The 25509-nt window shown below is 43.4% G+C and overlaps 1 long non-coding RNA gene across 1 annotated transcript; it reads right to left on the minus strand.

The window, feature by feature from the left end:
• Positions 1–613: 613 nt before the first annotated feature.
• Positions 614–22871, minus strand: LOC148106570 (uncharacterized). Its single transcript, XR_015723702.1, has 3 exons — positions 22760–22871; positions 746–853; positions 614–640 (listed from the first exon to the last, which is right to left on the minus strand). It is a non-coding gene; the product is annotated as an uncharacterized LOC148106570 (long non-coding RNA).
• Between the last annotated feature and the right edge of the window lie 2638 nt (positions 22872–25509).

Consider the following 25509-nt stretch of genomic DNA (forward strand, 5'->3'; position numbering starts at 1 on the left):
CCTGTTCTTAGAATAAGTACAAAATTAATAACAAAGGTATCATTACGCTGGTGTATACTTAATGATATTCTGCCCAATACAGGAAACTAAAAATCTGACACTGGCCATCTTAGACCTCCTTTACTTTGAATTAATGGTGTGAACACTGCATTTCTCCTTCCGAAATCTGTGGTTTCTGTGAAGTTTATGGGAACACCAAAGAAAGCTTAACCGGGGAAAGGAAAAAACAATGTCCATTCCCATTTGGATAATTAACTGAGGTCAGGGCTTCTCTCCAAAATGTCCTCAAATGATCTCTATTAACCATATCCGGTGGCCTGTTCCCTTCCCTGAACATTGTATTAAGAAAAAATTTTAAGTGTATTTTCATTTCTATTTCCAATCTGAAGCTGGAAACAAATCAGTTTGCACCCCAGCAGAATGCCAAGAAAAGCTTAAATCAATCTGCACCTTTTTATTTACATCCCTCATTCCTTAGAAATGTAATTGCCGTTTTTATTAACTTTGTTTTATGGATCTAATATTTAAGAACAAGTCTGTCTTTTATGTCACAGCAAGAAGAGGTTAATGCACTTACAGACTCCCCCGCAATACATCTCGGGCAAGGCTGGGCCGAGCTCCTTCCACCGTTCTGAGGGATCTATTTAACAAATCACAGCCACACATGCATCAGAAGTGATTATTTACACTTTTTATTAAAATACTTTAATGGGCCACAGCTGGTTTTGTGGGAACGGGAACCTACCCCCACACGTGGCAGCCCCTCGCCGCTCCAGGACACCAGGGTGCTGAGCTTCGCGGGGGCACAGCCCCACTCTGTGCTGGCTGCTTCTACTCTTCTGCATGCCCGTTTCTGAAAGACACGAAACGTCACTTGAGATGGCTCTGGAGCGCACGACACTAATTGGATTTGCTTTCTGCGAACTTCAGCTGCAAACATAGACCCTGTAGAGCTGCACGGGTTTATAGGACGTCTGAGGGGTGACTTTAAACATCATCTTTCGGGAACACGGTCCATCAATTACATTTAACCTCATTATTTCCAGCACCGTTTGGTGTTTATTTGGCTTCACAGATTTAAAACAGGCATTTTAAACAATTTTGGTCAAAACTCTTATAATAAACTATTGTAACTGGTTTACTGATATTGAAAATATACAAAATCTATCAATTTTCTTCAGGACACTAGTTACATGCTTTAACACATTTTGCCTAGTTTCAAGTTCCGTACTTTCTTAATACAATATGAGTAATTCACATGTGGATAACTCTTTGTTTTACTGACACTGAAGAGCAAATTAATTTTACTTATTTTCAGGTTGCACACATGCTTCATAACTGATAAACTTTGGGAAAGTTAACATTTGGTTTTTGCTTCCCCATGAACTAAAGAAGATAAATTACAAAAGCAATCCTCTAACGCTGAAGGAAAAAAAATTATTCACTCCCAAAATCGCAAGACTTTGTGCAGTTTGAAGGGTAACAATGTTTTCAGTGACACAAAGCTGAGAAGCAGGAAGACCTTTGCAAAGGATGGTGAAGTCCATCCCTGGCCCCCTAGGCCAGCCCGCAGGCCCTGCTGCTGGACAGCTCCCACCGGGTCAGAAAACACAGCCCCTCCACCGCGGCTCCCTCCACTTCTCTGGTCTCTTGCAAACGATCATCATGGTTTCTACCAAATTTGTTTCTTATCTGTCCTGTTACTTATTTGTATTTTCTAAATTGATTTTTTTCTATTTAATGGATTTATTCAATATAGAAGCCTTATATCATGGGTTTAGAGTGCTAGTTTTACTGTTCTCTAACATGCCTTAAAGATTACATGGAAATTTTGAGATTAAACTGGAAAATCCTAAACTCCGAGCCCCTCAGCCCACTGAGAAGAATTTCTTGGGTGAGCGCTTGACCTCTGGATGGCTGAAGACAAGGCTGGCTACGCAATCACTGACTTCCTTATGGTTCCCCAAATGAAACTACAAATTCTACATCAAACCATGCCCCGGGCATCACATGAAGCCAGAGAATGTGAAATACGGAGAAAAGGGTAAGAGAAAAGCCACCAGGTCCTGGTGTGGGCCCCTCGTGGCCCCAGCTAACACCTGCTGTCATGAACTCCAGTGAGCCAGGGCAGAAGGAAAGATCACAGGACAGAGAGAAGCACAGCAGAAAGGTGAGGAAGTCCATATGAACATGAAGAAGCTATGATGTGCCTAAACGCCTGCATCAGGGAAGGGACTTCAGGGCCCACACATGCAGCATAAGGGGACAGACACCATTTACAGAGGCATTCCAGGGAAGAAAACAGGCAAAAGGGGAAGGGAGAAGCACCCTTCGACAACTGAGTGATGAAGCTAAAAGAGAAAGAGAAGTGTGGGGTCCTAGGGATAAAGAGGAAACATCATGAGCTTCACCCTGGCCCATCCTCACCAAAGCCGAGCAGCCAGTCAAGAGCTGCCACAGCACCTGCACTTGGCCAAACCAACTGAAGAGGCTGCCGCGAGACTCGCAATCTTTTAAACACTCAACACCATAAAAATGTCCTCCTGAAACCACAAATCAAAAGAAAATTGGCATGTACCCTCCCAAAACATAATTAAACATATTCAAACATTTAAGGATACAAAAAACCACCCTGAATTAGAAATGTAGAATTAAAAACAGAAAAGGACAAAAACAGAGAAACCAAGGGAGAGGTGAGCAGACTCAGGAAAGTAATGGAAGGAAAACAAACTTACCTCAGAAATGAGGAATCAATTACAGAACACCCAAGGAGAATCAATTCAAACGAAAACTAACAAAGGGCACTGAGGAAAGGCAGGACCAAACCAAGAGGAGGACAGCGACAGTGAGACAGATGGGAAAAGGGGAGGAAAGCAAAACAATACAGCAAAGCTAACATTTAACACTGTAAGGAAATTTCCAGAACAGAAAAAGGCCCAAATCTTCAAAGGAACAGGCTCACAGGGTACCTGGGAAAAATAAACCAGAAGAGTCAACTCAGACACATCCTAATGAAACTAGGAGATTTCAAAGGTAAGGACAAAGCCCTCAAGGCCTTGGACACCAATCAATGAATATGCAAAGGAAGCAGACTAGCAGCGGACTTTTCAAAACCAACACACAAGCAAGGCAACGATGGGGCAACATTTTTTTTAATTCAATGAAAGTATGAACCAAGAATTTTAAATCCAATTTTAAATTACCAAGACTACAGAAAAGCACTTTTAACCTCCATGAATTTGGAGAATACCACACCTAGTCAGCCCTTCTTGAGGATTCTGTGTGAGGTTAAGCTTTACCTGCCTAGCCATGACTGGGAGAATTCCAGCAAAAGGATTTATGAGACACATTTAAAAATATTTAGATGTACATCTTGGACCAAAATAAAGGTGCAATTAAACTGAAGACAGATGTGCAAATATTACTACAGTGACAAAACTGAAATAATTCAACTAAAAAATGTGAGATGAAGGAAGAAGAGCAAAAACTCTGATTAATGTAAAGGTCATTACTATGTGAGCAACAGGTGTGTATTAAAATATACGAGAAAAAAACAAAACAGACAATAAAGAGTTTAACAAAACAGGTAACAAAGGACATAAAAATAGGTTTAAATACAAAGCTAATGACTAGAAAATACAAATCTAACTAAATCCAAAATCAAAAATATAAAAGCAAAGAATACAGATCTCGTAAAGGAATTGCAAATACAACAAAATATGCGTATTATAAAATATTATGATAGAGTTGCAAGCAAATAAATCAGTCATGTCAATAAATACCAATGGACTTAATTTACCTATTTAAAGAAAAAGGGTTTTAATTGGGCTCACAGAACAAGACCCAACTGTATCCTGTATACAAGAGACAGACCTAAAATAAAGTCATTCAGAAAGGCCAAAAACAAAAAGGCTGGACAAAGGTAAATGAAACAAAAAGAGAGAAGCAGACCAAGTAGAATTCAGGTCCCAAAGGGTTAAACACAAGAGGATATATTTAATGTTAAAAGCCACAGTCCTCAATGAAGACATAATGCTCATGAACATCTATGCACCAAGTAACACAACCACCACCTTGGGGCGCCTGGGGGGCTCAGTCGGTGAAGCGTCTGCCTCTGGCTCAGGTCGTGATCTCAGGATCCTGGGACAGAGTGCCGCATCAGGCTCTCTGCTCAACGGGAAGTCTGCTTCTCCCTCTCACTCTCCCTCTGTGCTTTCCCTCTCTCTCTCTCCCAAATAAATAAAATCTTAAAACAAAAACAAAAACCCACCACCTTTAGAAGCAAGGGTGACAGGATATGCAAGGAGATGCACATAGGCATGTACGAAAAATGGGAGATTTAATACACCATCTCCATACAAGGCAGAGCAAGTGCACAAGAAGTAAGTCTGGAGACACCATCTACCACAGTACAGCTTACAGATATACAGTCCATACCCTGATAGCAGAGAATACACATTACTCTCAAGAATCTATAGCACATTCCCTACAAATGGTCATATATTAGGTCACAAAGAAAACATCAACCATTTTCATAATGCAGAAACACTGCAAACAATACTTTCCGATCACAATGCAATAAAAGTATACATTATTAACAACATCAAAAAACAAAGTCATTTCCACTTGGATATTTTTAAAAACCTACTATTGACTTGTAATGAAAGAGTAAATACAAACTAAAAGTATAGAATTTTTAAAAAATAATTACAAAGAAAGCACTATATATTAGAATCTATGGAATCCATTTAAAGCAGTAATCAGAGAAAAATTCATTATACTAACATTTTTATCAATAAAAATAAAAAAAATAAAATTAATCAATCAACAAGCCTTAGCTTGTTAGTAACCCAAAAGAAAATTCAAGGAAGAAACAATGGAGGAAAAAGCTAACTAATGAGGGGAGGTTTTCCATTAAAAACAGCAGACCTACCTAGTAATTCTAAGTCTTGTGGGTTTTTGTGGGGGTGGGGGTGGAAATTAACAAAGTAGACAATCTACCAGCTACTTGATCAAGAAAAAAGGGGAGAAAGCACAAGCTCAGAAAATAAGAAATGACACAGGGGAAGTGACCAGTGAAACAAGAAATTAAAAAAATCCTAAGAGACTCTTCTCTAGACCTCCACGCAAACAGACTTGAACATGTTGCTGGCATGGAGAACTCCCAGAGGAAGCTCAGATGGCCATGACCAAGAATGAATCCACTGCAGTTAGAGAGCTGAACCAGATGACAGCCAGAGAAGACAAAGATTCCTAAGCAGGCACCTCCCCAAGAAAGACAGCTTCACAGGGCGCTGTACCAAACACTCAAGACCAGAGAGTTCCAATGCTCTACATAAACTGCTCCAGAACACTGACGAGGATGGAAAAGCCCCCAAGTCCTTTTATGAAGCAAGTTATGTAATACTGATACACCAGATAAAGAAGAAAGAAAGAAAACCACGGACCAGTATCCCTCACGAATATCAATGCACCAATATTAAATAAAACATTAACAAACAGAATCTAACACCACAGGAAGAAGCCACATACCATGACCAAGTACGATTTTTTCCAAAAATGAAAGTTGGGTTCAATATTAGGAAATTCAGTATCATTCCTCATATTAATCAACCTAAGGAAAAGATGTACGATTATCTACCCAGATATTGAAAAACCCTTTGATAAAATTTAAAACCCATTTATAAAAACTACAGAAAACACAAACTGAGAGTTATATTCTTAACATGATAAAATCTACATACTTTATTCCTAATGCGAGTATCTTATTTAATGGGAAAAGACTACTGGCATTTCCACTAAAATCGAGGGAAAGGCTCCATTTCTGCTTACCACGGCCCTACTCTAGAGCTATTACGTTACCCTATATAATTACAAAAGATAAATCAAGCAGAGGCATAAGAATGGGTAAGGAAGTAAAACTATCACTATTTGCAGATATCATAATATATATCTGGAAACCCCCCGAGAATCAATGATAAAACTAACCCAAACAATGAAAGAATCAATTGAATAGTAGGACACAAAGTTAAAATACAAAAATTGCCTGGAAATATAAAATAATAAGTTGTTAGACAAAACCCCATTTTAGATCATTGCAACAAGGAAGATTAAATGTTTAGGAATAAGTTTAACAGGAATTGCATTCAACCTATACAAGGAGAACGTAAAACGTTCTTGCAAGACACGAAAGCAGAAATGAACAAATGAAAAAGCATCTCCTATTGTTAGTTAGGATGACTTAACATTAGAAAGATGACAGTTGCCCCTAAGTTAATTTATAAAGTCAATGTAATGCCAATAAAAATACCAATGGCCTACAGTGCAGACTTACACAAGTTGATACTAAAGGTCACGTGGAAAAACAAACATGCAAGAATAGCCAAGAGAACCCTGGGGAAAAATCGGAATCTATGAGACGCCTTTAAAGCAGTAATCAGAGAAAAACTCATTAGATGAATATTTTTATCAAAAATGAAAAAATAAAATTAAAACTACTGGACATAAAACCATACTATAAAGACTCTATATTTAAAAAGGGTGGTGCTGGGGACAAATAGACAAATGGGACTGAATAAGAAGTCCAGAAATAAACCTGAACGTATATGGAAATTTGCCATCACGAGTCGCCAGGATGAAGATGGACCTTTCAATACATGGTGCTGGGACAACTGCGTAGCCATTTGGAAAAAGATGAAATTCAGATGTGTATTTTGTATCGTATATAAGAATAAACCTCAAATGGATTAAGGATCTAAAAATGAGGGGCGCCTGGGTGGCACAGCGGTTAAGCGTCTGCCTTCGGCTCAGGGCGTGATCCCGGCGTTACGGGATCGAGCCCCACATCAGGCTCCTCTGCTGTAAGCCTGCTTCTTCCTCTCCCACTCCCCCTGCTTGTATTCCCCCTCTCGCTGGCTGTCTCTATCTCTGTCGAATAAATAAATAAAATCTTTAAAAAAATAAAAATAAAAATAAAAATAAAAATGTAAGAAAATTAAACTACAGAATTCCTAGAAGAAAACATGAGTGAGTCTTTGGTATAGGGAGACTTTCTCACTATGTCTCCACATCCAGAGGCAATGAAACAGAAATTGATGGATTTGACTACATAAAAATAAAACGTCTGCAGGACAAAATGAAAAACACAAACAGTGCCCTAGACAAAACAGAAGATAACTGACAAACTGGAGGAAAATATCTGCAGCCTATCCCCAGGAAAAGGGCCACTACCCTTAATATATGAAACTCTCCTAGAAAATGAGGGACAAAGGACCAAACACACAAAAGAAAAATAGGAAAAAGCCATGAACAGACAATTAACAAAAAAGTTTACAAGTTCAAGCTCACTCACACTTAGAGAAGAGCAAACGAGAAGACCCTACTTGTCACTTGTCATCTGTCAGACTGCCAAATGCTGAGGTGTGACTCGGACTCTGATGGTGAGGCTATAGGGAAACAGGCATCACCTGGGCTGCAAATTCTGCAGGAAACGTGGTGATACCTAACAAAAGCTACAAACACAGACTTTTTAACCCAGAAATGACACTTGTAGGAACCTACCCGACAGGCATACCCAAAACAATGTGGGAAAAAAGGCTGCACGTGGTCACTCACTGTAGCACTGGTTAAGCTGGAAGATCCTGAAAACCACCTAAATGGGCACAGGCAGGACAGCAGCTGGAGAAGCGTGGTGCATCTCAGCAACGCGGCTCCAGGCAGCTGTAAAAACTAGGGCAAGACCTGCGTGGACGGGCTCGCAGCCATTCCCAGGACATACCGTGAAAAGACAAAGTGCAACAGATGAAGTGCGATGCAAGAAGGGGTATGAACACACCTGCACCTGCCTGCTCATCCGTACACAGGAAATACAGGGAGGAGACACCAGGAGCTAAAGACACTGGTTTCCTACGGAGAGTGGGCGGGAAAAGGTATGAAGGAAGGGGGATGACAGGTACAAGCGGGAGCAGACACTTGGCACAAATTTTTCAGAAGCTCTAGTCTTAGAACTGCAGTAACACTTCACATACCCAAAAATAAGTACTAAGTTTAAATCAACCAGGATGTCAGAGAGAAGACCCAAATGGAACACAAATAATAACGAATGAAACTATTTTACAAATAACATAGCCACACTGAAACACAGACCTATCCTCAGTAATTCTGGAAAATACTATTTTCATTAGAAACTGTTAAGTCTAAGGACCAAAGAGTGCTGTATGCAAATACTGACTCTAGTTAGCAAATCTGTTTCTCACAGATTAGCAAATTTGAAACTATTTTATTGGTACACTGGGACTGAATAATTAAGTAAACATACTGTAAATAATGAAAGCCAGGTTTCTCTCTATTGAAGAAATAAGGTACAAATAAGGGAAGGGAGAAGGCTACCAAAGAACCCAGTGGGGGGGGGGGGCCTGGCTGGCTCAGTGGGCTGAGCATCCGACTCCTGATTTTGGCTCAGGTCGTGATCTCAGGGTCGTGAGATCGAGCCCCTCATCGGACTCCATGCTGGGTGTGGAGTTGGCTTGAGATTCTCTCTCTGCCTCTCCTCCTCCCCACCTCAAATAAATAAATAAAAACAAACAAACAACAACAACAACAAAAAAGCCAGGGGTGTTGGATCAGGACTGGAAGTAATTAGCATGAATGCAATTTTCAAAACGTATCCAGCAGCAGCAGAGAAACATACAGCTGGGTGGATGGGCACATAATCAGAAGCATAAATACAAATACTTACATACTAGTATGTATCCATACACAAATATGTACATTTCCTAGCTGTGTCCGCTGAGACAGCAATACCACAGTGGTAGCAAGACTAAACCTAGCACGTAGATACTGTTTCTAACCACCGTTCTCTCCTGTTGAAGGAATCTAGGCTATGCCATGGGGAGGGGTCGGTTCAGGCATGGAACAGGGAAAGCATAAGATGAGCCTGAGACATTTTACATCACCCAAAGTAAGTTTTTTTAAAAAGTATGAGGACACGTCATAAAGACAAAGGTACAGGATCCTGAAGGAGTTCCCAATGGCCACAGCCAGGGAACAACTTGGGCAATAAAATAAGGAACAACAGCACTGGACTGTAATCCAAGAATAAAGTAAATACCCGTGATTCTCACCATGACATCAACAATGAGCACATCACTGGGGGAGAAGAGACCGTGTTCTCCTTTTCAGTCGAGTTCTAATTAACACATGTAAAAGGAACGGGGAAAATATAAAACCACCATTAAGTAAAGGCCACAGTGAAAGTTATTTCAAACAAGATTTACCAGTAGATGCAAAAACAACTGGGCAAAAGTTTAAGGAGAAACAGGATATTGGCACAGCCTCAAAGCATCTCTTCCAAGGTTTTTATTAATTACAAGGAGAAAGATAGTGGCTTTACAGTGGATGAAATCACCTTCAAGGAGGGACAAGGTCAACACTAGCAGTAGTGACTGGCTCGTGAAGCCCTGATCTGATGCGCTGAGAAGGTGTAACCTCACCTCTGTGGTCTTTGTGCCAAACGCGTGGCCTTCATCTAATCATAGAAAACATAACACAGGGGCGCCTGGGTGGCACAGCGGTTAAGCGTCTGCCTCGGCTCAGGGCGTGATCCTGGCGTTGTGGGATCAAGCCTCACATCAGGCTTCTTCGCTATGAGCCTGCTTCTTCCTCTCCCACTCCCCCTGCTTGTGTTCCCTCTCTCGCTGGCTGTCTCTCTCTCTGTCAAATAAATAAATAAAATCTTTAAAAAAAAAAAAAAGAAAGAAAATATGACACAACCCAGAATGAGTGACACTCTACAAAATAACTGACCAAGATTCATTAAAACTGTCAAGGTCAAGAGCACTGGTTGGTGTCAGATTGGAAGAGACCTAGAAGCACAAGAACTATGTGCAGGGTGGACCCTGGTTTCCATCTGGGTCAGAGAAAGTCTGTTAGTGGGAAAACAGGTGAGACAGGAGAAGGTCTAGTGTAGTTAAGAGCACTTCACCAGGACTAATTTCACAGCACACTTGCTGTACTATCACTACGTAAGTTGTCTAGCTGAAGGTATACCTGAATTCTCTATATTATTTTCTTGGGGGAAACTTTCTGTAAATCTATAACTATTCTGAAATAAAGTTTTTAAAAATGAAGGAAAAAAAATATCTCATACCCCTGGTAGTATGTGTACCACACTTCTAGAAATACTGATTTAAGCCAAATTGCTTTCCCATAATCTCAACCCACTGATTCTAATTTTTCCCTTCTGAGCAACATAAAATAAATAGTCCCTCAAGCAGGAGATAAACATCCTTCCAGATGTCTGCATATCGAGCTCAGGTACCTGTGCGGTTTCCTCTCTCTAACCAACCATTCCTACCGCCTTTCACTCTCCCACACCTGAGATGTTTTCCAGACTCTTCCTACCCTAGACACCCTGCTCCAGAGTTTCTAAAACCTGTCAACAGCCCTCTTAAAATAAACCATAAAAAATACTTGCAAAGCCATGTGGCCCCCACAGTGGAGAGCAGAATGACCACCCTCTGTAGCTCAGCCAGTATGTCTGCACAGAAGACACCCACACTAGCAGAACGGGCGCAGTGGCCACACAGCATGGCAGGTCCAAGAGAAGCGGGCATCCTCCACTGCCCCGGCGTCTCCACGTGAAGCAGCTGCCCCAGCCCTGGTGCTTTTTGAGTGTCCTTCTTTACATGGAAGGGCTCTCCTCAGCACCCTCGTTAACCTTAATTTGACATCTGTGTGGTTTTCTGGTCTATGGGAGTACATCCAATCCTTCTTCTCCAGAATACTACAGTAATCCCACTAATCATCTTCAAGACATTTGCAAAGAACGCGGCCTTCTGTGCCTTTGCCCAAGTCAGATGAAAATACCCAGGAAGACCAAGGACCTAGATCTCCGGTTACTCAGGATGTACTCAATCTTTATGCTGTCAGCACAAGCACAATGTGTAAAACTGGTTTATTGCCAACTTCCCACAATCTGGGCTAAAGGGAAAAGTGGACACATTAACTACGACCCACGTCATTTTATACACAGGCTTCAAGCTCCCCCATCAGTAACACCACAGGGCTGACAGCAATATTCCTTCCCTGCTCCCTTCTGAACAACATCAGACTTGCCAGAAAGGAAAGCAAAGGGGCGCAGACGGGTGACTCTGAGCTAGAACCCGTACTTTCTGGATGAACCCTAAAACACTGGAAGAGCGTTCTAAAGCATTTCTGTGTGGGGTCAAATAACATTCGGCACATTAAGGTCAGCAGACTTGTGATCATCCACGGAGACGAGCCGACATTCTTTAAGTGGCTCAGGCGGTTGGGGAATTGGATCCCCACACCCGGTGGCAGGCTAAAGGGGGAGTCATGCTGGTACCTAGGTGGGCGGTTAGAGCTGGGCTCCTCTGGGGGACATGGGGGTTACCTGCTTGGGGGCTCCCGACCAGCTGAGTGGATTAAATTATTCATGTCTTCTGCTATTTATGGTGGATTACTGAGAGCTGACTACATACGCTATTGACCTGTACACTTACTTGGCAAATTGTGCAGTTATTATGGATCGGCCTGGACCAAAGGCAAATGAAGGCTGCAGAGGCATTTAACCCCAGGGCTGTGTTACAGGGCTCACTCTTACTCCCTCCTGGACAGGATATGTCAGCCTTCATAAAGGCGGATGAAGATTTACCACCCAACTAAGATGACACTTGCACTGTATAAACAAAATTAAAACCCCAAGTATACACAAAGACCCCATTACTTAACAATAATTGAATATCAATTGAATAGCAACCTCACCAGAGGACAGTTGAAACAGAAACACGGTCGGCTAAGAGAAGACACCTGATAAGACGCATTAATTAAAATATAAACTATGTATTGTGTCGCCTCAATGACAGAACGAAAACCCCTGGCAGGTCTCAGCGAAGGTGAGGTGAGGAGGTGCGAGCCCCCCTTTGTTGCCGTGGGCTTTCTCCTTTATTAGAAGCGATGGGGCCCAGCGGGATGAGTGGGGCACAGGGGAGGGAGGAGTGTCACAGGCTTCACGATTCGGCGGAATCACAGAAAGCAGACTGTGCGCATCTTCACGACGCACCTGGAACACACTGGTGAGCCAGAAGAGGGGGCACAAACCCACAGAGCACAGGCCTGGGCCACCTCTGGAAACCTGTTCCCCCGCTCTACACCCCAGAGGAGTGTGGAGAAGAAAAAGATGCCAACTTCCTGAACACTTCAACAGAAAAGCACCCTGTATTCTCTCCAATCTGCACAGCAAAAAAATGGCTTAATTCCTAAAAAATTAAACACCTTGAATTATAAGCATCTTTAATACATACACTAGTACACCAGTTAAGCATACATACTCTGGACAGAATACTGATGTAAATCACTAGAATTCAGAATGCAGTTAATGGTGAGTCTCTCTCTACACATACACATACACACACACACACACACACACACACACACACACACACTAACCCAATCTTTCATTCTGAAGGTATTGTGGGGATTTTTATTGACTAATGGCCTTTTGTCTAAAGATCATTTGTATTAGCAATGTGTAATCCTGGTTTGTTGAGTCCTAGTTACCAGAAACAGTTTGCTGAGTGAGGCTGTTTAGTAAAGTTTAGTAAAGACAGTTTACTTTTGCTGGAGGCGCGGATGCAGATGTCCACCAGCCCGGAATACAGAACCATTAATGCTGGAACACGAATAAGGCCCTACAGACAGTCATGTGGAGAGAAAACACAGTTTCCATCGAGCACAGATTCTTGTTCAATAACACTGTCATCTGGAAAACGACCTTGCCCTCTGGGAGGTTCACCTTCTTGGAAGACTCAGGACAGCAAAACCTGACACAGTGTCCAGCACAGGGACCAGAAGTTAGGATCCCTCCTCTCCACTCCACGCTCTCAGGGCACACTAAACCTTTAGCCACATGGATCTGACATCTTGATGTTGTGCTTCACTCAGCTGGGACCACTTTTTGGAAGACGTGTCATCCTACCGTACATGGGCTTCCCAGCCCACACCCCTCAGCCCGTCTGGCAGGAACACAGGGAGGTTTAGGGAAGAGGACCAGTCTAAGACCGTAGTCAAAAGCAAGAGTGACAACTTAATTCCCGTCGGACTAGTGACCTAGAGGAAGACAACAAAGGAAAATAAAACAAAAACAACACAAAACAACAACAAAAAAGCCACAGTCCCACTTGGAATTAAAGTAAAAAACATGAATGAACACACTAGACTTACTGAGTATCAAGTACAGGCTTGCGAGATTTAGGAAGTCCCCAAAAACCGAAGTTGCACCTGATTAAATGAAGGATCTAGGAAAACAGGTGTACAAATTTACTCACCACAGGTAGGGCTAATAAAGGTCGTTCACAATTATAAAAACTACAGTTTAAGAACGTTTCCACATTTGTTACTTCATTTGATCCTTTTAATTTTAACGACCTCATGACATAGGAAGGGTAAGAAATTTTATTTCTATTTTGTAGATGAGAAAAATGAAATCCAAAAACCCAAACTAACTTGGGTGGAGTCTGGTGATCTGAAATGACAGTGCTGGGTCTTCAGTGGGCTTTCAGTAACTGGGGAGACAAGACTGAAAAATACAACCAGAGAAGCACTAAAAACCAAACAGTGTATGAAAAAGATTTCAAAACTTACTGTAAACTTAAAAAAATCTGCAAATACCAAGACGGTGTGTTACTGGCATAGGGATAAACGTACAGATCAATGGAACAGCACTGAGAATCCAGAAATAAACCTGTACGTTTACGGTGAACTGACTTTTGACAAAGGTGCCGAGACAATTCAACGGAGCAAGCACAGTCTTCATCAGAAATGGTACAGGCATGATTCAAGGTTCATGCGCAAAAGGAGGAACTCAGGGCGCTACCTACACACCATACACAAACATTAACACAAAAAGGATCAGAGAGCTAAATGTTAAGTGCTAAAAGCAAAAAAATTTTTAGAGGGGAACATTGGACAAGACCTCTGTAATCTTAGGCAAAGAATTCTAATCTTAGGCAAAAGCATGATCTATAAAGAAACAAACTGATAAACTGGACTTCATCAATATCCAAAACTTTGGGGCACTGAAAGGCACCATTAAGAAAGTAAAAAGACAAGCCACATTCTTGGAGCAAACGTTTACACATCATCTATATGTTAAAAGACATGTATCCAGAATACATAAAGAAGTCTTTTGGGGCGCCTGGGTGGCACAGCGGTTGAGCGTCTGCCTTCGGCTCAGGGCGTGATCCCGGTGTTGTGGGATCGAGCCCCACATCAGGCTCCTCTGCTATGAGCCTGCTTCTTCCTCTCCCACTCCCCCTGCTTGTGTTCCCTCTCTCGCTGGCTGTCTCTACCCTGTCGAATAAATAAATAAAATCTTTAAAAAAAAAAAAAAAAAGAAGTCTTTCAATTCAAGAAGATGACATAGTTTTTTTTTAAGTGGGCAAAGGATTTGAATAGTGATTTCCCCAACAAAGATATACAAAAGGCCAGTAAATACGTGAAAAGACATTTAACATCATTTGTCATTAGAAAAATGCAAATCAAAAACACAATGGGATACCAGTTCCTAACCACTAGAATGGCTATAATCAGAAAGACAATAACAAGTGTTGGCAAAGGTGTGGAGAAACTAAAACCCTCAATCCGTGTTGGTGAGAATGTAAATGGTGCAGCTGCTTTGGAAAACATTCTGACCATTCCTCAAAATGTTAAGCATCTGGTTACCGTATGGCCCAGCAATTCCACAACTGAAAAACTACCCATGAGAAATGAAAACATATGTCCACGCAAACACTTGCATATGAATGCTCACAGCAGCATTACTTATAAAATCTCAGAAGTACAAACAACCCAAATGTCCATCAACTGAATAACAGATAAACAAAATGTGGTATAGACACGCAATGTAATATTATTTACCAACAGAAAGGAGTAAGATACTGATACATGATTTCAACGTGGGTGAACCTCAGAAACATTATCAGGCCAAGTGAAAGAAGCCAGTCACAAAAGGCCAAATATTGTGATTCTGTGTACATGAATTGTCTAGAACAGACAAACTGATAGAGATAGAAGGTCAACCGGTAGCTGCTAAGGGCTAGGGGAGGGTGAAAGAGAGTGACTGCCCAAGGGAACCAGGTTTCTTTTTGGTCATGAAAATGTTCTTTATTTAGATTATGGAGATATTTACACAGCTCTGTAAATATGTTAAAGCCACTGACCTGTGTACTTTAAAAGAGTGAACTTTATCGTATGTAAATTATAAACAAAGCTGTTTTTAAATATGACCAAAAGTTTTGAATAATTCACCAAAAAACTTATGACTGATAAAAAAAGCCCATGAAAAGATGTCCAACAGCAAATCCCTACAGAAGTGCAGATTAGAATCACAGTGAGACCCCTAACTGCATACCTACTAGAAGGACTGTAATCAGACACCAGAGACTGCGGACTCACTGGAGCCCTCTAGAGGCTGCCAGTGGGGATGCAGAACGTGCCACTATGGAAAAAGCATGGCAGCCCCTCCAGCAACACGCACCAGCAATTCCAGTCCTCCATGCCTATCTAAGAGAGGGAAACCAACATCTGCACGTGACTTTTCCGAATTTTCAGCATTATTCATAATAGCCAAGAAGGATAAACAACACAATGTCTATCAAATGAAAAATTGATAAACAAAATGTGGTATATTAGTACAATGGAGTATTATTTAGCAATAAAAAGGAACAAGCTACAGATACATGGTTCACTGTGGACGAACCTGAAAAACACCACGCTAAGTGAAAGAAGCCAGCTGCAAGAAAAAGCACACGAAAAGTCCAGAAAATGGAAATCTAGAAAAATAAAAAGATTAGCAGTTGCCGGGAGCTGGGGGAGGGATTGGGGTTACTGCAAACTGGGCACAAACGAGGCAACGGAAGTGCTCTAAAACTGGGGGTGATGGCTGCACACCTGCAAATTCACCAAAAAAATCACCTCCTTGTACACTTGAAAGAAAAAAGCAGCTAAACAACGTTGTTTTGATAATAAACACAAGAGAGAAACTGAAAAGACACGAGCTGCAGTCATGACCATGAGGGTGAGGATGGGGCACACTGCTGGGGCTTTACCAGCCAAATTATAATTTTCCCTAAATAAATGATACTCTGAAAGTACCAATGATTTTATGCATTAATGTGATCCTCCCTTCGTTTCTTTCCAGTTAGAGACACACACACCCTCGACATGTTAATCAGCTAAAAAGTATTTGCTAAACACCTACTACATGCCTTGCTTGACTCTGGGCATCTGATAACTGAAGAAGCAGAAGACACATACATCATAGTCCAGCCATGGCTGCTGAGCCTGACAGACACCTGAAAGATCCCCCCCAAAGCGTGGTCAAGTACCCCCAACAGACCATTACCTCATTTTGACTTTTCTGCATCATATATAAGGAAATCTGCCAAAAGCTAGAAATGATCAAGGCTCTGTGCAGGTGGCAGTGTGAACATGTGTATCAGAGATATAAGCAAAGATGAATTATTGGTAAACTTCTCTTCATTTAGATAGGAAGAAGCCTGAATACAGTTAAACTGAGTAGAACAGACAGTAAAAGCAGCTCGACAGAGTAACCTTAAAACTACAAATGAGTGAGAGAATTAACTTGTTTCTTGAGGCATGGGTTGCAATTATCTTGAATGAAAAGAGTGACCACAGAAAGGCAGAGTGAAGGGTTTTGCTGGGGTCGGCACCACTGCCGATACTCATTAGGTTCTCACAGCTGGGATCCTGCTTAGCAGATGAGCTATAAAATCTACATCCTACAGGGTGAAACAAGCAAATTTAATTCCAAATTTTCTCTCTGTACAAGTTAGACCCCGTAGGGTTACTTGAATGGAGTTAAAGCCATCAACATGTCTAAGTGGTTTTGCTGACAAGGACTACTAGCTTAATTAACTGGATAATTTTTCAAGTACTAGCAAAGGCAGGTCTAAAAGTTATAAACAGAGCAAAGTGGATATAGGATATCCTCAGCCCTTGATTTTAGAGGCAACTATTCATAATACCAAGAATTGGTGAAAATGGTAGATTGGAACTTTTTAATTTATTCACATCAAAATTTCCACAGTTGCATCAAAAACGTTCAGTAGTCTCAGGATACAAAATTAATACACAGAAATCCGTTGCACTTCTATACACTAATAATGAAGTAGCAGAAAGAGAAAGTAAGAAAACAATCCCATTTATAATTGCACCAAAAGTAATAAAACACCTAGGAATAAACTGAACCAAAGAGATGAAAGACCTGCACTCTGAAAACTATAAAACTGATGAAAAGAAATTAAAGACACAAACAAATAGAAAGATATCCCATGCTCATGAACTGGAAGAACCAATGATGTTAAAATGTCCATACTACCCAAAGCAATCTATAAATTTAAAGCAATCCCTACCAAATGCTAAGAACATTCTTTACAGAACTAAAAAAAAAATATTAAAATTTGTAGGAAACCAGAAAAGACCCCTAATAGCCAAAACAATCTTGAGAAAGAAGAACAAAGCTGGAGCTATCACAACCCCAGATTTCAAGATACTCTACAAAGCTGTAGTAATCAAAACAGCATGGTACTGGGACAAAAACAGACACAGAGATCAACAGAACAGACTAGAGAACCCAAAAATAAAACCACAATTATATGGTCAATTAATCTATGACAAAGGAGGCAAGAATATGCAACGGGGAAAAGACAGCCTCTTCGACAAATGGTGTTAGGAAAACTGGACAGCTACATGCAAAACAATGAAACTGGACCACTTTCTGGCATCGTACACAAAAATAAATTCAAAATGGATTAAAGACCTAAATGTGAGGGGCACCTGGGTGGCGCAGTCGCTAAGCGTCTGCCTTCGGCTCAGGGCGTGATCCCAGCGTTCTGGGATTGAGCCTCACATCAGGCTTCTCCGCTAGGAGCCTGCTTCTTCCTCTCCCACTCCCCCTGCTTGTGTTCCCTATCTCGCTGGCTGTCTCTCTCTGTCAAATAAATAAATAAAATCTTACAAAAAAAAAAAAAAAAGACCTAAATGTGAGACCTGAAACTATAAAAATCCTAGAAGAAAACACAGGCAGCAACCTCTTTGACATTGGCCACAGCAACTCCTTTCTAGATATGTCTCCTGAGGCAAGGGACACAAAAGCAAAAATAATCTATCGGGTCTACTTCAAAATAAAAAGCTTTTGCACAGCAAAGGAAACAACCAATAAAACAAAAAGGCAACCTACTGAATGGGAGAAGATATTTGCAAATGATATATACAATAAAGGGTTAATATCCAAAATATATGAAGAACTCCTACAACTCAACACCAAAAAACTCAATCCAATAAAAGGGCATGACATGAATAGACATTCTTCCAAAGAAGACACACAAATGGCCAATAGACACATGAAAACAAGCTCAACATCAATCACCACAGAAATGCAAAGCAATGAGCTGTCACCTTACACCTGTCAGAACGGTTAAAATCAAAACTATAAGAAATAACAAGTGTTGGTGTGGATATGGAGGAAAAGGAACCCTCGTGCACCACTGGTGGGAATGCAAACTGTGCAACCATTGTAGAAAACAGTATGGAGGTTCTCAAAAAATTAAAAATAGAATTAGTATATGATCCAATAATTCCATGACTGGGTATTTACCCAACGAAAATGAAAACACTAATGCAAAAAGATACATGCGCCCCTATGTTCAGAGCAGCATCATCTACAAAAGCCAAGATGTGAAAGCAGCGCAAGTGTCCATCCACAGATATATGGATAAAAAAGATGCCGTATATATACACAACGGAATATTACCTAGCCACAAAAAGGACTGATGTCTTGCCATTTGCAACAGGGACTGACCTAGAAGATATAATGCTAAGTGAAATAAATCAGTCAGAAAAAGACAAACACCATATGGTTTTGCATATACAGAATTTAAGAAACAGAACAAAGGAACAAACAAAAGGAGACCAAAATACCCTCTTATATAAAGAGAACAGACTGGTGGTTGCCACAGGGGAGGTGGGTGGGAGGACGGATGACATAAAGGGGATTCAGAGTACACTTACTGTGACGAGCACGGAGTAATGTATGAAATTGTTGAATAATTATATTGTACACCTGAAAGTAATGTAATACTGTATGTACCTTATACTTCAACTTAAAAAAGTACCTACCAAAAAAGAAATACTAAGGTAAAAATGTTTTTAAAAAAACAAGCGATAAACAATAAAAAAAAAAGTCAACAGCCAATTAATTAATGCATCCTGATATGTTACTTCTACAGGATACCGACAAAGAATCAAAGGAAATTACAATAGAGGAAATGGCCACTTATCCCTAGGAATCAAAAGCTGGAAAAAGGGATCTTGGATCAATCCAGAGGAAACCAGAAAAGAGACCAATTCGATTGTGAGCCCAGACATTGAGAACCTGCTTTTTACAGAGGTCGTCTGGAAGGAGTGTCTTCACGAACAGGACAGACTATGCATGACTCTCAGTGTTCTGGGCATGCGCTTTCCTCCTGGAATATGTAGTGTGGTGACTCTGCCGTGGGCAGGAGGCCTGAAAGAGCGAAGCACTGGATGCCCCCAAGTCTCAGGGTCAATCCAACCAAGGATTTCACTTTTCTTTTTGCAGAGCCTAGAATACTGCTTGCTATACAACAGGTGCTCAAAACACGTTTACCTAACAGAAATGATAAACCCTAAATGATACGTAACTGCTCCACGTGTCACCACATGAGGTACCCTTCCCTCAGTCAGGATACTCGGGGGATTACAGCAGATGGCTGCCTCTGGCTCTGCCTGAGAATCACTTGTGAAGCTATTACAGAGATGGGTCCTGGCTGCTGCAGTTTCCAAAACTCCACTGGTAGTTATAACGCACAGGCTGTAGAGCCACTAATCTGTGAACAGAGGTAGGAAATGGGTTGCACTTTCCACGTAACCAAATTCTAGAAGGGGGTGTGTGACAGAGAGAAAGAGGAGAGAGAACAGAAAACTCAGGACAAGGACTTGGATACTTCATTGAACTCAATCTGGATTATTAGATCAAAGACCAAGGCACAACACAATATAAACAAGGACTTTATCAGATTAAGAGGCCATACACACCTAGACAATTAGACACGGAACTCACTACACCTGGGTAACAGCCGGGAAGTACTGCAGCCTCAAGCTGGGCACTTAGTTTCAGCACTGCAATCTGAAAGATCATCCAAGGTTTCTCCTCTAAGCCTTTCTTCTTCTCCGATCAATAATGACCTCTGGTGGGGCGCCTGGGTGGCTCAGTCATTAAGCATCTGCCTTCAGCTCAGGTCATGATCCCAGGGTCTTGGGATTGAGCCCTGCGCCGGCTCCCTGCTCAGCAGGAAGCCTGCTTCTCCCTCTCCCACTCCCCCTTGCTCGTGTTCCCTCTCTTGCTGTGTCTGTCAAATAAATAAAATCTTAAAAAAAAAAAAAATTACCTCTGGTGCATGGTCCCTGATACCCTGTGGCATCACACTTTTCATCATTTTATGGCCAATTTACAACTTTGTTGTGAAGCCTCACACGAGAGGCAACAGGGCCCCATAGCTAAGAGGTCGGGAAGATACAGGGCCCCCTCGCTAAGAGGACAGGAGGCAGACAGTGGGGGTCTAAGCCTTATTTCCCTACTAGCTGTGTAACCTCAAGCCACCTGATTAACCTCTCTGTACCTCAGCTTCCTCACTTGTAATCTGGGAACAGTAACAGGTTATTGTGAAATTCAGATAATCTGCCTGGTAACCACTCAGTGACTAGCAGTATCTGTAACCTCTGTTAAATGTCCCAAAGATGGAAAATGCGGTGTGTCCCAAGTGGAGCTCCTTTTCTCCACACCAATTTTCTCTCAGTAACAGCACCACAGCCCACCCAGGTGCTCCAGTCACAGCCCGGGGAGCCAGCCCAGATTCCTCCCCTTCCATGACCTTCCATGTCCACTCTATCAGCAAGACCTGTGCATTGTTCCTTAAGTATATAGACCCTTCAGAGACATTCACTGTCTCACTGTCCTCTCTATCCAAGCCTGTCACCTCTCGTAACCCACACACTCCTTGCCTTCCTGCCTTCACTCTGACCGCCCTCCCCTTCATTCTCCCCAGAGTTCCCAGAATAAGCTCTTAAGATGTCAGTATGATTATGTCACTTTACTATTTACTTCCCAGAGTATGGAATGTGAGCAATGTAGTGATGACCCAGCGCTGACCTCGTGTAAGAGGACAGCACTGGGGAGTGCAGGAGCCAGGAGGAATCTAGGTCCCTGGATGTCTCTAATCTGGGTAGCACGGGCCCCACGCCTGTATTTAGGGTCCCCCTTCCATTGCCCTGGATTGCTCCCCTCCACACACTATGAGCTGCAGAATCAAGCTTCCACCTGTTGGAGCCAATGTGGTCTGAAGCCTCTGTTACAGAAGCTTAACCTGTGCCCTGGTAACATGGCCCCTGGAAGTGGGGTGCTTCTGTGACAGGGCGCAAGTGACACTGGCTTCGTGGTCAGGCAGTGGGGGTGAGGAAGCTCATGCAGGGAAGGAGACTAGCCACTCTTGTTACGTCGTGAAAAACATCTGAGAAAACAGTGCCTGCATTAACTCGGGGGCGGGGTCAGATTCCGAGCTTATCAAGCCTGTAGGTGCAAAAAAAACAGATCTCAGATGCTGGGTACGTTGGCGGCTCCTTGGTGCTCTTAACAAGGAACCACGAAATAAAGGAGGTGGGGTGAGAACCAGCCAATTCGCAAGCGGAGGTGGAAGTCACAGAGCGCTGCTCCAACCCGACGGGACTTCCTCCAGGTCCCTAAAAGGCTAGGCAATTCCCTGTCTCCCATCCTGCTTCCCTTCCAGTCTCACGCAGGCCTGATTACGCTCCCGCCGGACCTTGATCGGGGCCCCCACCACCAGTTATCTCACCTCACCCTCATCTCTCCCCTCAAAGCACTCCACCCGGGCGTGTCTGCTAACCCCGCAGCCCTACCCCGCCCAGCCCGGCGCCAGCACGTGGGGGGCATGACTCGGGAGCAGCAGCGCGCACACCCCGAGGCCGCGCACGGGTCAGGGACACTGGGTCCGGTCCTTCTGGCAGCGCGGCACAGGCAGCTCCCGGCTCCCACGTCTCCGCGCAGGCGCGGCCGGAGGGAGACAGAGCGGGACAGCGTCGCGACCCCGCCCCCTGTCCCTGGCCCCACCCACCCCCTAGGAGGGCGCGGGCGCGACCCCGGCCGTGCCTCGTCCCGGGAAGGCCCCCGTGGAGACGCGAGGCCCAGTGGGGCATGCCCCGAGGGCTCCGCCGTCCCATTCCACACGCCCAGGCCCCGGGGGGGCTCACCGCGTCCCCCGGAACCTGAAGCTCCTCCGCCCTCCGCCGTCGCCACCGGCCCGGCAGCACCGTGTCCATGCGGCCCCAGGCCCGAATCCGCGGGCCTCTCATCCTCGCCGGACGGCGGTCGCCGGCCCAAGCCACTATGTCCACGCCTCCTTCCCCCCCCCACACGTGTCCCGAGGGAGCCAATGAGAGACGGAGGCGGGGCGAGGACCGCCTGGGCCTGGCCTCGCCGGGACTGCAACCGGCGTGGCGGGGACCAGAGTCTTCTGGGCAAAACGGACCCTCTGTTCCAGGTCATCATTTCGCGGAGGGCCGGCCTGTCACCTCTCCGACCTCTCCGAAGACCCTACTCCTCTGGCGTCCCGCCACGCCTCACCTACGTCGGTGGATCGGCTGGGGGAGCTCCCGCTCCTTGCTGTCGTGATTGGCCGTTGAGCGCCGTCAGCAGCCGTCTTCCTGTGGCTGGGTGGCTGATGGATGGCGCAGCTAGCCAATCCGCGTGGGCGAGCCTGTTGGGGTGCGGGTCTCTGGGAACTGTAGTCCCGGAGGCGGCCTCACTTCCGGGCGGCCCCGGCCGTGGGGCGGCCCCGGGGTCTCCCGCTGGGTGTTGCCTTGGGCGGGGCTTTCTCAACAAGCTGGAGGGCGGTGCAGAGGGAAGACCGAGGCTTAGCCGCCTGCCCCTCCGCTGCCCTCGCGTCCTAAGGGAGCCGGGCCCGGAGAAGGCAGTCCCTGTCCAGGCCGGGCCACGCGAAACTCCTATTAATAAACACCTGTCTGAGCCGAGCCTTTGGCAGTGGCTGGGCAGCGGCGGCAGGTCACCAAACCGTGGCCAGCGGGGAGTAAAGATGACCTGCGGAGGGCAGGGCGCCCGGGACAGAGTGGTGGTCAGGGACAGGGTGCGTGGGCGCTGCGTTCTTTCCTGCTCACGCGTCAGCTTCCCGGAGCTGCTGCAGCCTTCCTCACACAATGAGGACGGCTGGTGGCAAACATGCTGGAAAGGAGGAAAGCACCGAGCCCCGAACACTTCCGAGCTTCTGAACCAACCCACAACTAAGTGCCTACCAGTCTGCAGACTTCTGGCTGTGTTTCTGTTGAGTCACTGAGTGTACCATTCCGCTGCACATGAAGGCTTCCTTTGTTGCTCGGCCGTGTTCTGAACCATCCTGGCAGAAGGAGGGAGCCCCCCTCCCTTGGGCTACTTGCTGCATGATCTTCAGCGAGTTAGGGAGCCGATCTACCTGCGCTTGCTCACTTATGAAAGGTGATGGTGACTCAGGGTGTTAGGAGGATGAGGTGAGGTACAACACATAGAGTACTTAGAACAATGACTGACACAAACGAAATTCTCAGTTAATGGTGTGTCGCTACTTCTGGTCCTACAGCAGTACTGCCGCCACTAGCTGACGCCCCTATCAAAACCCTGGGGCTCTCCCGTTATGAAGGAAGTCCTGGGGATGTCACGAACAGCATGGCGACTAAAGTTAACCGTACTGTGCGTTTGAAAGTTGCTAAGAGAGTCGATTTTGAAAGTTCTCACCATAAAAAAAATTATGTGAGGTGACAGATGTGTTAACTGACCCTATTATGGTAATCATTTTGCAATATAAATGTGTCAAATCATTACAGTTCTACAATGTTCTATGCCAGTTATAACTCAATAAACTTGGTGGGAGGGAGACCTGGGGGCCAGATGTGCTTTTGGAATTCAGAATCTCTCAGGATTTATTTATTTATTTGTTTATTTATTTTTTTGAAGGGCAGTATATATATCATGTGAAACACCTTCGGCAGGGCCTGGAATAACACCTATAATCAAACACAATATTTCTGTACCAAAATGTGTGAATGTTCACAAATATTCACCCTAAATTCAATATATAATGGCTTTAAATAATCTCACATCCGTTTACGTGAGTTTGCTCAGAACTTAGGAAGAACTAATTATTAGAACTGTTTGCATTTCAGATTGCAAATAAGGTGCTATCATGAGCCTGTATGACTTCCTCTACCTTAAAAACTTTTTTTTTTTTTTTTGTCTTGCAGTTTAGATTAAATGATGGCCTGTGTCGTCCAGTTTCAGTATCACTGGTCTTTGTACTTGGGGCTGCTCTTCCGGATGCTGGAGTCAAACGTTGGGTCATGAGGGAAAGCTTAGCCTACGAGCTGGTGATAGATATTCTCCCTGACCAAACTGAGTTCAGGCTCCCCTGCTCTCTTCTCAAGTAGTCCCTGACTTTTGGGTCCATGTTAGTCTCTACATTGTCCAATTTAAGAAGAATCCTGCTAGGTCAGTTTGCCAGAATCCCCCATCCTTGATTCTTGATCAGCCTCAATATCCGCTGCGGGCATTCCCCCACGTGATGTCTGATCACCCTGGCCTGCCTTCAGCAAGAATCCCATTAGGTTGATTTAGAAAGAAGTGCCCCTCACCCCAGATGTTTCCTCCTAGTAATTTTTCACCCACCGACCTTCCCCGGCCACTGTCACACTCCTTGGCTATAAATTCCCACACTTCTTTGTATTGGGAATTGATCCTATGCTTCCTCCCCTACTACAAAACCCCAATATAGCAGTTCCTATTACTGGCACAATACATTAACTATTAGAAAAAAAAAAACAAAACTGTCACAAGGATCCCCCTGAATAGAGTCTGCCTTACCTTCATGTCAAGTGTCATGAATAATTTTTTCTTTAACACTGTGTACATAAATAGGTATATTTAATAGATTGCAATTTAGTGTAATACACTATTTACCAAACACCAATCATTTGGGTACCAATTACAAGATGTATACAAAACTCTGCTATACCTTACTTAGTATATTTTTTTAAATTAATATCCTAAATTTTTTAAACTAAAAATACTATAAAACATCTGTTAAATGTCACTATTTTAATATATTAAAGCAAATCCATTAACTATTAGGAAAAAAACTGGAAAATCCTCATGACATCGGATTCTTGCATATGACTCAGAAAGCAGAGTCAACAACAACAAAAATAGATAATTTGGACTATATCAAAATTAAACACTTCTGTGCATCAAAGGACACTATTAACAGTGATAAGGCAACCCAAAAATGGATTAAATATTTGCAAATCATGTCTCTGATAAGGAGTTAATAT

This window comes from Ursus americanus, unplaced genomic scaffold, assembly GCF_024610735.1.
Source record: "Ursus americanus isolate L20-20 unplaced genomic scaffold, mUrsAme1.1.p SCAF_241, whole genome shotgun sequence".
NCBI classification, from domain to species: domain Eukaryota; kingdom Metazoa; phylum Chordata; class Mammalia; order Carnivora; family Ursidae; genus Ursus; species Ursus americanus.